General features: G+C 48.3%; 1 long non-coding RNA gene across 1 annotated transcript; it reads left to right on the top strand.

Annotated features, from left to right (window-relative positions):
* Nucleotides 1–672: 672 nt before the first annotated feature.
* Nucleotides 673–16,060, top strand: LOC119975255. Its single transcript, XR_005462698.1, has 3 exons — nucleotides 673–732; nucleotides 14,980–15,006; nucleotides 16,034–16,060. It is a non-coding gene; the product is annotated as an uncharacterized LOC119975255 (long non-coding RNA).
* Nucleotides 16,061–16,493: the final 433 nt, after the last annotated feature.

Below are 16,493 nucleotides of genomic sequence, written 5' to 3' on the forward strand. Positions count from 1 at the left end.
GGTAGGTTATTTACACAGAGTGGTGTGTGTGTGGAATGCATTGCCAGCGGAGGTGGTGGAGTTAGAGTCATTCGGGACATTTAAGCGACTCTTGGACAGGTATATGGACAGCATAAAATTGAAATGGAGTAGGTTAGGTTGATCTTAGATTAGAATAATTGTGCGGCATAACATAGTGGGCCGACGGGCCGGTACTGTGCTGTACTGTTCTACCTTCCAGAGATTGAGCAGTTTAAGCCTATACTCTCACGAGTTTAGAAGAATGAGATAAGATCTAATTGAGGTGCATAAGATAATAAAAGGTATGACAAAGAAGACGTAGAGCTGATACTTCCTCTTATTGAGGTCACACTTTGAGGATAAGAGGTAGTAGTTTCAAAACAGAGATGCGGAGAAATTACTTCTCTCAAAGTGTGTGAATCTGTGGAACTCGCTACCCCGCATTGCGATCCATGCCGGAACAATGAATAAATTCCAGGAGGAGATGGACAGGTCTTTAAATTAGTCATGGGTTGGATTGTTATGGAGAACGGGCGGAAAAGTGGAGGTGAGGACGTGATGATTTCAGCCATGGCCAGGGCTGAATTGCATATTTCTGCTCTTGTCTCTTGTGTTCTTATGGAGCTGAATTCGGGCTTATTTGACCTTTAACAGACTGTCTTGTCCCTATTCCAGAAATATCAGCACTGAAAAGAAAACTGGCCGAAGCAGGTCGAGAGAAACACAAAATCGGTAAATCTACAACTTCACTATTGGCAGAACAAAAGGAAGTTATTGCTTCCAGACATAGTGTTTATTTTGCCATTTCAAGCCTTTATATCACGTGTTTTTGGAATGGAACTGTGTCGCCATTTTGTTTAAGAGCTCAATCCGCGGAGGTGGTCAAAAATGTTGCCACGGCTTCATTTTCGCAGAGGAGCAAGGGGTAGTTCTCCCTGATGTTCTTGGCTAATATCTATAATTGAAAAGCCATTTCGAAAGAGCAGATTATTTGGCTAGTTAACATGTTGCGAAGTTCAAGGACATTGCTTTGTTAAAGCATGAAAGCACTCCAACTAAAGTTGCTCCTTGGCTGCCCATTCATTCGGATATTTCTTTCCATGAGTCTCCGATTTCATTGCCTTCCTGTTCGCAAATCCCTGCATACAGTTCCCGAGCATTATAAAACTAAAATATCTGCACGTGCTTTCCTGCAAGCGGATATTTCCTAGAAACATAGTGGATTAGAAAAATGTCTTGGACAGAACTGTCAAACGTCGGTAGCATTTCGAGACCCACATTCGGTTTGATAGCAATCGAGGACGGCGTTTATAACTTTGGAGGATAGAAGAACACGGCTGGGAAGGGATTGGTCATCTGTTGGACCATTTGCCAATAGTCCATCCAATTAGCACTTCACAGAGACAAAGTCGAAATACAATTCTCCTAATGAATCCGAGAATCATGGAACCTTGACAACACAGAGCAGATCATTTACTCAGTCGTGGGGATCTCCCTAATACCTCCCAACCGCCTTTTCCCAGTTGCCGTGCAATTTTTAATTTGCTCTTCAGATAATGATTCAATTTCGTTTCCAACACTGAGAACCAGCCTCCACATCACCCTCTCACAATACAATCTGGATCTTAACATCTTTTTCCTCAATTCAAATTTATTGTTGCTATTCACATTCAGTGTTGTGTTCTCTGTCTCGCCACATTTCCACCAAGTGGGAATCTGCGACAATGCCCTCGATGAGTTCCAACGAGTGTCCCATAAACGTTTGCCATATCTCCCACTCCCACTTGGCCTCTCCAAATGCATTTGAAAAGTAGAGGATCCAGCTAATCTTATGAATAACTCTCGCAACCTCCCTTGCCAACCTGAACGGTCTGTTCACAGATGTGCCTGCTTTCCTGCACTCCTATTAGAAGTAACCATTTATATTTTCATTACCTCACTTTGTCTTACGACGAAAATGTATTCGCTCACCTTCAGCAAATTTGACCTGCCAGGTTCCTGCTCTGTCATTGACGTGTGCCACAGTCCTTCTTACCGTTGACGATACATCCAAGTCTGGTGTCACCTACAAATATTTTTTTCCCTCAAGATGCAAGTCTCAGTTGTGAATGCTATACACAAAGAACAATTGTGAGAATGCAGAGGAAGTCTGGCACCGCAGTTCTATCGCGTCTATGTCTGGATCAAAATCCTACTCTGAATACGCTCACCCAGTCTGAACAACAAAACCATTCACCGCTGCTCTCTGCCAGTTCCACTAGCGAATTCGCTATCCATTCTGTCACTATCTATATTCCTCCATTGACTATACTTTATTTATAATCGTTATCATTGTCACAAGTAGGCTTACTGCAATGATGTTACTGTGAAAGTCCCTTAGTCTTCGGGTACACTGAGGGAGAATTCAGAATGTCCAGTTCACCTTACAAGCACGTCTTTGGACTGTGGGATGAAATCTGAGCACCTGGAGGAGCAAAGACGGGGAGAACGTGCAGACTCCACACAGACAGTGACCCAGCGGGAAATCGAACCTGGGACCCTGGAGCTGTGAAGTAACAATGCTAACCACTGTACTGCTATAAGTGGTTTATGTGACACTATACTGGAGGCATTTGGAATTATGTTTGGACCAAATCCACCCGAATAAACCTCAATGTGGCCCCATCAGAAATACCGTTCGACTAACGTTTTTTAAAATAAATTTAGAGTACCCAATTATTTTTTCTAATTAAGGGGAAATTTATCGTTGACAATCCACCTAGCCTGCACATCTTTGGGTTGTGGGGGCGAAACCCACGCAAACACGGGGAGAATGTGCAAACTCCACACGGACAGTGACCCAGAATCGGGATCGAACCTGGGAGCTCAGCGCCGTGAGGCAGCTGTGCTAACCACTGCACCACCGTGCTGCCCCCGTTCGACTAACTTAAACATGACTTGTCTTCAACACGCCTTTGCTGTATTTTATTTACATAATTCCAAGTGGCTGTTAATATTACTCTGGATCTTCGTTTCTGAAACATTTCACCCCACCGAAAATAAAGTATAGATGTTGGATTTAGCTTCACACAACGTTTTACAATGTGCAATTCCCCACTCCAGTTCAACCACCCCCGCTGTGTACTAATGGTTGGCAAGTCTTTCCCAGTGCTGTTCCCAGTAGCTCACAAAGGTAAATTACTCGGCACGGTCGGGATCAACTTCAAATACAGACGTTGAAATTAATTATTTTTAGACCAACCAGTGCGTCAAGTATCTCATCGCTCTCATTGACTTTGACAACATGTTCCTCCCCGGTGATTGGAGATACATTGCAGCTATTTGCTACCCGATGCATATATTTCTCCTCAATATCTGGATCTCTTTATTTTCGGTTTTGAAATGCAGTTAATAGGTGTGTGCCTACCGAAGTGTTTGGGCTTGCTGTTATGTTGCTTCCAACAATTTCTCATTCTCTCACTCCCTCAAATTATCCGTTCAGGGGCGGCATTCTCCCCTACCCGGCGTGACGGAGGGTCCCGGAGTAGGGGAGTGGCGCCAACCACTCAGTGGTCGCGACCTTTGGGGGCCAGCCCCGCGCCGGAGCGGTTGGCACCAGAAGACCGGCGCAAAAAACCGGCGCCCCCGGCAGCGGGGCTGGCCGAAAGGCTTTCGCCGGTCCGCGCATGGGCCGGCAGTTACGTCAGCGGCCAGCTCCCTGCCGGCGCATGCGCGATGTGGGGTTCTCTTCCGCTCCGCCATGGCGGAGGCCGTCACGGAGGAATATAGTGCACCAGGAGCACTGGCCCGGAGTCTGAGCTGGGGGCCCCGATCGCGGGCCAGGCCACCGTGGGGGCACCCCCCGGGGTTCGAACGCCCCTCGCCCCCCCAGGACCCCGGGGGCCTGCTCGCGCCGCTGAGCCTGCCGTTCCAGAGGTCGTTTAAACCTTCGCGGCGGGAGAGGCCTCCCACCAGCGGGACTTCGGCCCATCCGGGCCGGAGAATCAACGCAGGGGCCTCTCCGATCGGAGTGGCAAGATTCCTGCCCCCGCCACTTCCCGGGTGGCAGAGAATTTCTGCCACGGTGGGGGCGGGACTTTAGGAACCCCCAGGCGATTCTCCGAACCTGCTGGGCGTCGGAGAAGTTCGCCCCTTGTCTCTGAGGGTTCTTCATTCCAGGGATCATTCTTGTGAACCTCCTCTGGACCCTTTCTAAGGCCAATACATCCTTCCTTATATAAGGCGCCCAAAACTGCTCACAATACTGCAAATGGGGCCTGATCAGAGCCTTATACAGCCTAGGAAGTACATCGCTGGTCTTGTATTCTAGCCCTTTTGACATGAATGCTAACATTGCATTTGCCTTCTTAATTGCCGACTGAACCTGCACCTTAATAGAATCGTGAACAAGTACATCCAAGTCCCTTTGTGTTTCTGATTTCCAAAGCACTTCCCCATTTCGAAATTAGTCCATGCCTAAATTCCTCCTTCCAAAGTTCATAAGCTTACACGTTTCCACATTGTATTTCATTTGCCACTTCATTGCTCACTCTCCTAGCTTGTCCAAGTCCTTCTGCAGCCCCCTTGCTTCCTCAATACTACCTGTCCCTCGACAGATCTTTGTATCATCTGCCAACGTAGCAACAGTGCCTTCAGTTCCTTCTTCCAGATCATTAATGTATATTGTAAAACGTTGTGGTCCCAGCACAGACCCCCGAGGCACACCACTATTCACCAGCTGCCATCCTGCAAAATGCCTCTTTATCCCCACGCGTTGCCTTCTGCCAGTCAGCAAATCCTCTATCCATGCCAGTATCTTACACTTAACAGCATGGGCTTTTATCTTATTTAACAATCTCCCATGCGGCACCTTGTCAAAGGCCTTCTGGAAATCAAAATAAATCACGTCCACTGATTCTCCTTTGTCTAACTTGCGTCTTAACTCCTCAAAGAACTGTAACAGATTTGTTAGACACAACCTCCTTTGACAAAGCCGTGCTGACTCAGTCCTATTTTACCATGCACTTCCAAGTGCTTCGCGATCTCATCTTAATAACAGACTCTAAAATCTGACCAATGACCGACGTCAGGATAAACGGCCTATAATTTACCATCTTCTGGCTCCCTCCCTTCTTTAACAGCCACCATCCAGTCCTCTGGGATCCTTCCTGCCTCTAGTGATTCCTGAAAGGTCATCACTGATGCCTCCACAATTTCCTCAGCTATTTCTTTTAGGAACTATCTGGTCCAGGTGACGTATCTGTCATAATATACACACAAGTATATTATGGTGCACAGACAGACATTGATTGACACACAGGATGACCAATGAACACACAGAACACAGAAGCCAATCACCAGACAGGAAACGGCCACCATAAAGCCAGAGGGTACTAGTTTTCCCGCTCTCTTGGGATACAAGCTCTGAGACAGCCAGAGGCTGTGAGCAACAACTCGAACATCCACCATGTGGTAGTAAAGTAGTCTCGTCAGGTTAGCCTCAGGTCTCCAGTCAACTCAGCATAGTGCCAACCCACAGTTAAAGTATGTTTAATCGTTAGCAGTTCAATAAAATAGAATTGCATTTCTCCAAGTGTTGGAAGACTGTCCCTTTCACTGCTATGGTAAACGCAGTCCTCGCAGACCCAGCTTACCCAACACATCATGGTACCAGTGCGTGATGTTAGAGTGTGATGGACCTGCCTAGAGATAGTCTGCCTTTGACCAGCGATCAGCCATCCAGTCACATGGACAGCGTCCACCCTCCCCCGCCGCTCTGCGTCACCGGCAACGTCAGTGCCAAATGGAAGATTTTTAATCAGAAGTTTTAGCTGTATCTCGAAGCCACCGACTTCTAAGCTGCATCGGGTGCCACAAAGATTGCTCTCTTCTTCTCTACAGCCGGGGACCACGCTATCCACATTTTTAACTCCCTCACCTTTGTTGAAGTTGAGGACAAGTCCAAGTTCAAAACAGTTCTGCTGAAGTTCGACAGCCACTGTGACATCAAAGTCAGCAAGAGCTTTGAATGCTATGTGTTCCAGCAGAGGCTTCAGGGTAAGGATGAACCTTTTCAGTATTTCTTAACACATCTGCATATCCTCGCGCAATCCTGCCAATACGGCTCCACTTCTGACTCTATGATCTGCGACCAGATCGTTTTTGGGGTCCACTCCGATCCCCTTCGCCAGCAGCTCCTTAAAGTTAAGCAGCTCACCCTTGCCATCGCCATCGAGACCTGCATCCTACATGAGCACGCTAACACCCGGTAGTCCCATATCAAGGCGGCAGAGACGGCATGGCAAGGCCCCCACGATGCGGAGCGAGTGCATGCCGTGAAACACCTCCAGGGCCTGAGTCTGGTGAGGGCAGACATTTTGCGCGTTTTTCCCGGGCTCCTGCACGTGCGCGTAACGACCGAGGGTACAGCGAGGCCGAGGACCGGACTGCGCAGGTGGGCACATCGTTCGACCGCACCACGCCTGGCGGTGGTGCACGGAGCGTCCTGACGTTGGCGCCATGACGTGCAACAACTGTGGCTCCTCCCACTTAAAGCGGCAATGTCCCACAAAATCTTAATGCTGTCTCCAGTGTGGCAAACTTGGACACTACGCAGCCCTATACAGATCTGCTCAACTGCCCACCACGCATCGGTCCCAGCAGCAGCGCAGGAACGTCTGGTCCATGCAGCAGCATGTTGCAGACTCCGACGCCGACATTGTTCCAGATCCCAACACTGAGGATCTCACATCCCCAAGCACACGATGCTTGTTCAAAAAAGGCCAAGCCCCTCCCAGTGATGAGCATTGATCTGGACGACGAATGGTGTGCCACCCTTATGGTCAACAAATCTAGCATCGCTTCAGGCTGGGCATCGGCGCTTCAGCTAACCTCATTTCGCAGTCTGACCTGGATAACATCCACGTTAAGCCGAACGTCCTTCCATCGCCTGCCAGCTTCTCGACTACAATGGCAATGCCATTGCTGCCAGTGGCTCATGCCAGCTGATGATATCGCACCGTTCTTTAAGAGCCACGCTACGTTTCGAAATTGTAGGGTGCTCAGGCCTGCAAGATCCTGAATCTCGTACACCAGGTTCACTCCATGTCACCCGCTGAGGCATCAGCCTCGCCAGATGCCAACTTCGAAATCCAATTAATGACATCATTGCACGATACCACAGTGTCTTCGATACCACTCCCCTACACATACAAGATTCTTTTGAAACCGAATGCCACACCTGTGGTTCATGCATCCCATCAGGTGCCGGCGCCCCTTAAGAACCGCCTCAAGCAGCAGCTGCAAGACCTCCAGGATCAGGGCGTCATTTCTAAGGTCACAGAACCCACGGACTGGGTTAGCTCCATGGTTTGTGTCAAAAAACCGTCAGGGGAATTGCGCATTTGTATCAACTGCAAAGATTTGAACCGTAACATCATGAGGGAACACTATCCTATCCCAAAGCAGAAAGAGTTGACATGCGAAATGGCTCACGCCAAATTTTTCACGAAGCTGGATGCCTCCAAGAGGTTTTGGCATATACAATTTGACGCATCCAGTCGAATGCTCTGCACTTTTAAGACCCCGTTTGGCCGGCAATGTTACAGCCGGATGCCCTTTGATATCATCTCAGCCTCGGAGGTGTTCCACCGAATAATGGAGCAAACGATGGAGGGCATCGAGAGGGTCCGGGTGTACGTCGATGACATCATTGTCTGGTCCAGGCTCCGCAAGAACACATCGAATGCTTCAAGCGAGTGTTTCAGAGGATCCACGAGCATGGCCTCCGACTCAACAGAGCCAAATGCTCCTTCGGTCAAGCAGAAATAAAGTTCCTCGGCGACCATATTTTGCAGTTCGGTGTGCAGCCAGATGCAGATAAGGTGTCGGCGATCAATGCTATGAAGACACCGGAGGACAAGAATGCGGTCCTCCGCTTCCTGGGGATGGTCAACTTCCTTGGAAAGTTTATCCCCAACCTTGCATCTCACACCACAGCTCTCCGCAATCTTGTAAAGAAAACCACCGACTTCCAGTGTCTCCCCACTCATGAGCGAGAGTGGCGTGAGCTCAGGGCGAAACTCACCAAGCCCCGGTACTGGCATTCTTTGACCCTGCCAAAGAGACAAAGATCTCCACTGATGGGAGCCAGTCTGGCATTGGGGCAGTACTCCTCCAGCGCGACGAATCCTCCTCCTGGGCCCCAGTCGCATATGGATCTAGAGCCATGACACCTACTGAGCAGCGCTATGCTCAAATCGAGAAAGAGTGCCTGGGCCTCCTCACGGGGATTGACAAATTCCATGACTACGTGTATGGACTCCCCTAATTTACGGTCGAAAGGGACCACAGGTTCACATCATACAGAAGGACCTCAACGATTTGACGCCACGCCTACAATGCATCCTCTTCAAACTCAGACGCTATGATTTCGAACTGGTCTACACCCTGGGCAAGGAGCTCATTGTGGCCGATGCACACTCACGCTCCATCACCACGTCGTGTGAGCAGTCGGACATCGTCTGCCAGATCGATGCCCATGTTGAGTTCTGAGCATCCAACTTTCCGGCCACTGACGAAAGGGTCGTGCAGATTCGTCAAGAAACGGCCATGGATCCTCTACTCCAACGGCTCATGCGCCAACCCACAGACGGGTGGCAAAAGGGCCAGTGCCCACAGTTCTACAATATAAAAGACAATCTGGCAGTGTTCGATGGCATACTGATGAAATTGGACAGGATAGTCATACCACAGAGTATGCGAGAGCTCGTCTTTGGCCAGCTCCATGAAGGACACCTGGGGGTGGAAAAGTGTCGCCGGCGAGCCGAGAGGCAGTGTACTGGCCTGGCATCAATCAGGACATCGCCAACACTGTCCTCAATTGCCCAACGTGCCAACAGTTCCAACCAGCCCAGCCGAAAGAGACTTTGCAGCCACATGAACTTGTGTTATCCCCATGGACCAAGGTTGGCATTGATCTCTTCCATGCAAAAGGCCGGGACTACGTCCTCATTGTGGATTATTTTTCAAACTACCCCAAGGTGGCCAGACTGCATGACGTCAGATTAGCAACAGTCATCAGGGCGTGCAAAGAGACCCTTGCCCGTCATGGCATTCCACTCACGGTCATGACTGATAATGGCCCATGCTTCTTCAGTCAGGAGTGGAACGATTTTGCCCGACTGTACAATTTCACGCATGTCACTACCCCCAGTCAAATGGGAAATCTGAAATGGGGGTACACATTGTCAAACGACTGCTGTGTAAAGCTGCTGATTCGGGTTGAATTTTTAACCTTGCACTGCTAGCATACAGGGCGACTCCTTGTCGGCTGGTCTGTCCCCAGCACAACTGCTAATGAACCGCACACTACGGACGACGGTGCCGGCTATTCACATGCTTGACAAAATTCCTGTCCTGCAAAGAATGCAACTGTCTCGGGCCCAATGCAAGTCCCCGTTTGACGCCCGCGCCACGGATCTCCCTGCTCTGGTCCCTGCTGACAAAGTTCGTGTTCAGCTACCTGACGGAGGCTGGGTTGCCACAGCTGTGGTGGTCAAGCAAGTGGCCCCCAGATCATTTCTAGTTTGCATGCATGATGGCTCTTTTCTTCGGCGTAATCGGCGGGCACTGCGGCTGCTTCCACGCTCGCCACCTGAACGTGATACCCCACCTCGCCTGCTGATTCCTCAGGACACACCCATCCAAGAGGTCACCGATCTGCCGTTTCTTTTGCCACCCTTTACATTGGACGCAGCTCCGCCCATTCCAGCGCAGGCGGACCCTGACCCTCTCTTGAGGCGGTCAACCAGAATTCGTCGCCCATCACAGAGACTGAATTCATAGATTGAATGTTTCATTACCTTGTTCTTCGTTTACTCGTCTGTACATATTGTTCTTTCTAATTTGTTGTCTGCACTCTATCTGCACGAGACACCTTCCCATGTAAATACGTTCACGTTTTTTGTATATAGTCAGGCTCCTAATCATGTAAATACGCTCACATACTTTGTACATAGTCAGGCACATTCACATACTCACTATTTATTGACATATTCACATTTTGTTAAAGGGGGGAGATGTCATAATATACACACAAGTATACACACACATATGATGGTGCACAGACAGACATTGATTGACACACAGGATGACCAATGAACACACAGAACACAGCAGCCTATCACCAGACGGGGCACGGCAACTATAACGCCAGAAGGCACTAGTTTTCCGGCTCTCTTGGGATACAGCCTCTGAGACAGCCAGAGCCTGTGAGCAACAACTCGAACATTCACCATGTGGTAGTAAAGTAGTCTGGTCAGGCTCGCCTCAGGTCTCCAGTCAACTCAGCATAGTCTCAACCCACAGTTAAAGTATGTTTAATCGTTAGTAGTTCAATAAAATAGAGTTGCACTTCTCCAAGTTTTGGAAGCCTGTCTCTCTCACTGCTATGGTAAATGCAGTCCTCGCTGACCCAGCATACCCAACACATCAGTATCCACCTTCAGACCTTTCAGCATCCCCAGAACCTTCTCCTTAGTAATGTTCACTGCACTCACCTCTGTCCCTTGGTTCTCCTGGAGCTCTGGCCTACCACTGGTGTCCTCCACCGTGAAGACTGATGCAAAATAACTATTCAGTTCATCTGCCATTTCTTTGTTTCCGATTATTACTTCTCCAGCCACACTTTCCAGTGGTCCAATGTCTACTTTTGCCTCTGTCTTACCTTTTATATATTGAAAAAAATCTCTTCCTATCTTCCTTTATATTACTTGCTAGCTTGCACTTGTACTTCATCTTCTCCCCTCTTATTGCTTTCTTACTTGCCCTCTGAACATAGAACATAGAAAATACAGCACAGAACAGGCCCTTCGATCACGTGTTGTGCCAAACTTTTGTCCAAGATTAAGAACAAATCAATCTACACCCCAGCATTCTACCGTAATCCATGTCCATATCCAGTAGCCGCGTGAAGAGCCATAATGTTTTGGACTCTGCTACTTCCAAAGGCAGTGCATTCCATGCTCCCACGACGCTGAGTTTTTGATTTTTAACTTACTTTTTTGTCGCGTTTTGTGAGGGCCACGAAGAATCCAGCACAGGTTTTCAGGATACAAACAAATAGCATTTATTTTCAATAACCAGCAGCAGCAGCAGCAGCAGCAGCAGCAGCAGCAGCAGCAGCAGCAGCAGCAGCAGCAGCAGCAGCAGCTTCCCTTGCTGCCCACTCCTCTCTCTCTGCTGGTTCCAAACTGGCCAGCTGTATTTATGCAGGGAGTCTGCTAATGATTTCTCCGCCCCCCTCATTGGGGAAGCTCATACTCGCAAAGGATTGTGGGATTGTCATTAGTCCCCAGCCAATGGTAAGCAGGCAGGTTATAACAGAGAAGAAAGCCGGAAGTTAAAAATCAAAAGCTCAGCGAACCTTACAGCTCTCCCATCCAAAAATCACTCCCCTATCTGCCCGCCCCGCTGGAGGAATGAGGCCGAAACCTCGGAGGTAAGTGCCTTTTTAAAGAAAATACAAACCTTCTCAGGTCTCCCCACGGCTCCGAAACAGTAAGTTTAAAAAATCAAAAACTCGCTGATAAAGGCTTCCCAATCCTCTGGTTTTCCATTCATCCTCGCCACTTTGTATGTTTTTTCCTTAGCCTTTATGCTGTCCTTGACATCCCTCGCCAGCCATGGATGCCTTATCCTCCCCTTAGAATGTTTCCTCCACCTTGGGATGAATTTCTGTTGTGCCTCCCGAATAACCCGCAAAAACCCCTGCCATTGATGTCCGCTGTCTTCCCTGCTGGGCTCCTTCTCCAATCAATTCTGGCCAGAGGCTCCCTCATGTCTTTGTAGTTACCCTTAATTAATTGCAATACCGTTACATCTGATTGCAGCTTCTCCCTCTCAAACTGCACGGTAAATTTTATCATATCGTGGTCACTGCTCCCAAACGGTTCCTTCACCGTACGTTCCCTAATCATGTCTGCCTCATTACACATCAACAAATCCAGAGTTGCCTGTTCCCTAGTAGGCTCTGTCACAAGCTGCTCCAAAAAAACATCTCTTTGACATTCCACAATTTCCATTTCTTGGTATCCACTAACAACCTGATTTTTCCAGTCCACGTGCATATTGAAGTCCCCCATGATTATTGTAATATTGCCTTTTTTACATACCTTTTCTACCTCCTGATTTATTTTCTGCCCCGTATCCTGACTGCTAGGGAGCCTGTACATAACTCCCATCAGGGTCTTTTTACCTTTGAGATTCCTCAACTCTACCCATAGAGATTCTATGACTTCTGATCATATATCGCTCCTTTCTATCGATTTAACTTAATTCCTTACTAACAATGCAACCCCGCCCCGTTTGCCCATCTGCCTGTCCTTTCGATAGTTCATATATTCTGGACATTTAGATCCCAGCCCTGATCCCCTTGCAACCACGTCTCTGAGATGCCCACAACATCGTACCGGCAAATTGCAATGTGCGCAACAAGCTCATTTATCTTGTTCCATATACTGCGTGCATTTACATCCAACACCCTCAATCCTGCTTGGCCACATCTCTTTTCACACTCTCCTCAGTAAATGTACCCTGTACTGTGGCCCTTTTTGATTTTTGACTATGGCTTCTCTGCCTTACACTTTCCCCCGTACTACTTTTTGTTTCAGGCCCCATTGCTCTGGCATCCTCGTGGGCTCAGTCCATATTGAAATGGATGTATTGAGCGACCTGGGCATAGAGAGCCTCCTTGATGGCACGGAGCACGTGTGCACCAAGCTCTGTGAGATCCTGGGCAGCTCCCCACTCAGTGTCTGGGATGTTCAGAGCGAAAATCACCTTGATGGCCACTGGGAGCGGGTGTCCTCCCTCATGCTCCCACGATGCAGGTGTGCCATGATCTGGCAGATTTTGTGGACTGTATCCCTGCTCATCCGGAGACTTCGACAACAAGCCTATTCTGACAGTTTCTCGAATGACAGGCACTGCCGATACACAGAAGTCTTCATGCAACACCTGTTTGGCCTCTCATCCGCTTAGGCATATTGGGCACCTAGCTCTCCATCCTGGGCGGCTGCCTCTTGTTCCTCTGGGGCACGCTCCACTGTTGCACTCTGCTGCCGCAGCTTCCTCCTCCCCCTCCTCAAGCATCGCTACCTTATACAGCCACAGGGCATCCCCGCGGGCTGCAGCAACTCACAGGAAGGCCACCAGTGCTGGTTAAATTCCAATATTTGTTGTCTGCAGCAGACAAAAGACTGACATGTTGGCATGGTGCATACCCCCCTGCCCAACCGTCTACATGGTGGCCTCAGTTGGCACTACGGGCTTTGCCCCCACATGTTCCCCCCACACCCCACCTCACCCATATCCTCACCCCCGACCTATCCAGTGTATATCACCATGGAGGATCTGGCCCTCACGCCTACGCTTGGTTCCAGAGGTACCACTGTCTGGCACTGAACTTACCAGCAGTATGCCCTGCAGCCCCCGCCTGGCTCCCTCATAGGGGTTAATGTGGGTGTTGCCCTTGGGGGCGGGGGCAGCTGTTGCCTCCAAGGTGGGTTGCGGCTGGCTAGGGGGTTTGCGGTGGTCGGGACACCATATGACTGGTGCCGCTCTGCAGAACAAAGGGGCAGAGGGTGGGTGGTCAGTGGGGTGTGCAGCAAGACGGTTGCCTTGCTGGCCGTGGCACTTAGCGCCTGTGCCTAGACACTAGCCCAATATCTTGTGGGGTCCTGGTAGGGCTCTCCTCACCCCAACCAAACTGTACAGTTTCCAGCCCGGCAGCCCACGGTCACATCTCTCACTTTCCTACCTCCTCTCTCTTCCTCATAAGCCACCACACAGTTTTCACGCTTTTTAAAAGCACAAGTGAACCACACCATTGGGAACTCGGCCCATTGGATACAGAGAATCTCGGAGGCCCCAGACAATACCAGGCCATGACTACTAATGACATGCAAACGGTGTTCAGTCTACGTGAATTCCGTAACGCATTGACACCGCTGTCAAGGTGACGGAGAATTGCGATTTGGAATCAAATCGGTATCCTCTGCAATTTTGGTGTCGGAACCTATTCTCCACCCAATTGGATTTCAGTGTCAGCCAACGGAGAATGCCACCCACCCTACATATTTCCCATTAACGGCGAAGTTTCACATCGGTCTATGTAAACGATTTATGTATTAGCCATTGCAACTGCAACTTCCAAAATGAGCTTTTCTGCTACCGAAGTCATGCAGACTGTTCTGTTCCCAACAGTCCAATCAGTACATCCATTTGTGGTTTGCCATGGAGCTGCAGATAAGGCAGTACTTTGTGAGTTTGAAGGCCATGTTTTTGCCTGCAACATCCTGAGCACCATTATTCTGGTGCAGCAATGTCATACAGTGCATTGTACTGACTGAAGAGCTGTCTTCCTAATCATATAGAACATAGAACATAGAACAGTACAGCACAGAACAGGCCCTTCGGCCCTCAATGTTGTGCCGTACCATGATCACCCTACTCAAACCCACGTATCCACCCTATACCCGTAACCCAACAACCCCCCCTTAACCTTACTTTTATTAGGACACTACGGGCAATTTACCATGGCCAATCCACCTAACCCGCACATCTTTGGACTGTGGGAGGAAACCGGAGCACCCGGAGGAAACCCACGCACACAGGGGGAGGACGTGCAGACTCCACACAGACAGTGACCCAGCCGGGAATCGAACCAGGGACCCTGGAGCTGTGAAGCATTTATGCTAACCACCATGCTACCCTGCTGGTAAATCAAGTCCCCACTAGCCCTCAAATATGATTGTAAAACGATTCACCATATTGTTCAATGTGTCTGATGCACTGTTTGTGCAATTGCATCTGACTACACATGTGTATGGTATATGTGCATCTTGTATGAGCCTTTAGTCTTTTGGGCATATCGGGCAGGCATGTCGATTCTGACAGCATCAAATTCCCTGTTCAGTTGGAAACATTAATTTCTTGCAGATGAGGTACAACCCAAGAAAGACTCAGGTAAAACAAACAATTCCAACTGGGGCGAAAGCTTTCTGGCATGTGTGAAGGCTATGGACTGTTGTTTTAAGAAAGATAACAGAATGTTATTGTTTATTGCAAGGGCAATTAGAACAGAAGTAGAGAGGTTATGATCCAGATGGAATGGATATTGGTAAGACCACATCTGGAGTACCGTGCACAGCTCTGGTCTCATTTAAAGAAGGCTTTAAATAGGTTGGCAACAGTTCAGATAAGGTTTGCTAGACTAAGCCTGGAATAGGCAGGTTCTCTGATGAGAGTAAGTTGGACTCCAATTATCCGCTGAAGTTCAGAAGAATAAGAGGCGACTTGGTTGAAACACATCGGATTTTCAGGGTGTCTCAAGAGGGCAGATATGGAGAGGATGTATCCTTGTACGGGAGAATCGAGAATTAGAGGTCACAAGATAATAATAAGGATCTTCTCATTAAGACTGAGAAGAGGATTATTTTGTTTATAGGACTGTGAGCCTTAGGAACTCATTTCTTCAAAAGTAAATGGAAACAAAGTTTTTGAATAAATGTAAAGTGGATTCTTGATACACTCGGGTGTTAGAGAATATCGTGGGTAGGCAGGATTGATGGGTTGAGGTTACAATCAGATCAGAAAGGATCTTATTGAATGGCAGAGCAGATTTGAAGGACCGAGTGACCTACTTCAGCTCAGGATTGTCTTTTGTGGTACTTTTACAAGTTTCATTCACTTCCCAAGACCATAGCAAAATTAAGTTGCAATGCAGTACTGATGGTGGTCTGTATAGATCAATGAGATTATTTTTTTGATCAGATGTTAAACTGATACTGCACCTTGCCTCGTACATTACTGTTACAATGTCCCAATACCCGATTTTTTGTCTATGGTGTGCAGTTTACTTATACGTATGTATGTTCCTGCACATGCTTACATTGTATGTGTCTTCCTTTACTGGTTTCAACATACTGTCAGGTATATCGATCCTGACAACATCAGGTTTCCTTGCTCACCTGGAAACATTCATTTCTTACAGATGAAGGATTCCTCGAGAAAGGCTCAGGTAACACAAATTATTGAATCATTGCAGAACATCCCCGAGTTGCCAGAAGAGTTGAGATCTAGGGGTCTCTCTATCCGAAGCTTGTTCAAATTGTACTCATGGTCACGATTATCCTACTCTTATCATATCGCTCGTCAACGGATCCAAGCCTAGATTGTCTAGGTAGGACTCTCTCTCAGTCTACTTGTCCTTTCCAAGTGCGGTTCTAAGGTCTTTCATGTGATCGATTAAAGAGAGTTCCTGTTCACCATTCAAGGTGAATACAGAGGTTCTCGAATGCGCAAAGCTAAGTTGAGAAGAAAACTTGTCAATCGCCTCCTTGGCCAATACTTTTCACATCAGCAAATTTGGACAATAAGAACATAAGAACATAAGAACATAAGAACATAAGAACTAGGAGCAGGAGTAGGCCATCTGGCCCCTCGAGCCTGCT

This window comes from Scyliorhinus canicula, chromosome 12, assembly GCF_902713615.1.
Source record: "Scyliorhinus canicula chromosome 12, sScyCan1.1, whole genome shotgun sequence".
NCBI classification, from domain to species: Eukaryota; Metazoa; Chordata; class Chondrichthyes; order Carcharhiniformes; family Scyliorhinidae; genus Scyliorhinus; species Scyliorhinus canicula.